Source organism: Dipodomys merriami, unplaced genomic scaffold (assembly GCF_024711535.1).
Source record: "Dipodomys merriami isolate MVZ:Mamm:240054 unplaced genomic scaffold, mDipMer1.0.p SCAF_20, whole genome shotgun sequence".
NCBI classification, from domain to species: Eukaryota; Metazoa; Chordata; class Mammalia; order Rodentia; family Heteromyidae; genus Dipodomys; species Dipodomys merriami.
The window spans coordinates 28,487,622-28,489,263 of NW_027203382.1; the positions used below are offsets into that span (position 1 = coordinate 28,487,622).

Sequence of the window (1,642 nt, forward strand, 5' to 3'; positions counted from 1 at the left end):
ACCAGGGCAGTTTACATGTTATTTCAGAGCCCCAAGAAAAAACTTCCTAAAGGAATCTTTCATTACTTTGAAAGTCTTGAAGATAAATAATAAATGCCATTTATTTATTTTAGCAGAAAGGCCCCATGGTTTGGTGAAATGCGTGGGATGCTAGGATATTAAAATTGTGGAATTTCTGGCACAGAGATTAAAATTTATAAACACAACTTTCCTAACATCTTTGCTTTTTATCTTCAGGCTTTATGTATTTTTTTTTAGTTACAGATAGATCTTTATTTCAAAATCTAATCTACCAAACTAGTGTTTTCCACCAACTCAGGGAGCAGAACCCTTCACAGGCTTCACAATCTTTTGCTTAGGAGCGGCCTCGGCCTTTGTGGGAGCCTTAGCAGCAGCCATTGCTGTCTTCTTGGTGCTTGCTTAGCCTTTTTGGCTTCCTTGGCAGACCTGATAGCTTGCTCTCGCTAAGCTTTTCTAACTTCTAGTTTCTGATTCCTCTTTGCCATTATTATCAGCAAGAGATGCACCAGTGATGGCCCTTTGGAATTGGACTGCAGGACGGGTTCTTTTCTTTTGAATTTCTTCTGACTGTCCCTTTTTGTGCTTTCTTCTGTAGAGGACAGTACAGTTTATCTGTCGAGGATTCCTCCAGGAAAGGAAGGCTGACTCCTATTTTGCATTAAGAAATGGGAAAACCTTCCTGTCAGTCCTGGTATAGCACCTCCCGTGCCCAGGATAGATCTTGTACCCGCTAAAACTGCAGAGTTTGACCTTCATGGTGGGGGTGGGCAGCCCGGAGAGAGGTAAGATGGCGAAGAGCAGCTTTATGTATTTTAAATAATAGTAATAATTGCAGGCATTTGATAAGAACTTTACAAGGGTAGAATCATCTAATCCACTGATATTCTCATCATACTAATAAGGAAACTAAGACTTTCCAAAGCTTCACTGACATCTCCAAAATGCAAAACCAGGATTTGAACCTACAGAAACTTGGCATTAAAGCTTTGACTTCAACTTCCATGTTTATTGCTTTTTTTATTTTTGCCAGTCCTGGGGCTTGAACTCAGGGCCTGGGCACTGTCCTTGAACAACAACAACTTCTTCTTCCTCTTCCTCTTCTTCCTCTTCCTCTTCTTCTTCTTCTTCTTCTTCTTCTTCTTCTTCTTCTTCTTCTTCTTCTTCTTCTTCTTCTTCTTCTTCTTCTTCTTCTTCTTTCTTCTTCTTCCTCCTCCTCCTCCTCCTCCTCCTCCTCCTCCTCCTCCTCCTCCTCCTCCTCCTCTTCTTCTTCTTCCTTCTTCTTCTTCTTCCTTCTTCCTTCCTCTTCCTCCTCCTCCTCCTCCTCCTCCTTCTCCTCCTCCTCCCCCTCCTCCCCCTCTTCCTCCTCCTCCTCCTCCTCCTCCTCCTCCTCCTCCTCCTCCCCCTCCTCCTCCTCCTCCTCCTCTCTCAAGGCTCGCACTCTATCACTGGAGCCAAAGTGCCACTTCTGGCTTTTTCTATTTATGTGGTACTGAGAAATTGAACCCAGGGCTTCATGCAAGCTAGGAAAGCAATCTAGCACTAAGCTACACTCCCAGCCCCTGTTCACTGCTTCTTAAAGAAAATGGAATCCAAGTTTCATGTGTGGGTACAGAATAAAGCT

At 43.5% G+C, this 1,642-nt stretch overlaps 1 pseudogene; it reads right to left on the bottom strand.

Annotated features, from left to right (window-relative positions):
• Window positions 1-297: 297 nt before the first annotated feature.
• LOC138832807 (large ribosomal subunit protein eL24-like) lies at window positions 298-777 on the bottom strand (annotated as a pseudogene).
• Between the last annotated feature and the right edge of the window lie 865 nt (window positions 778-1,642).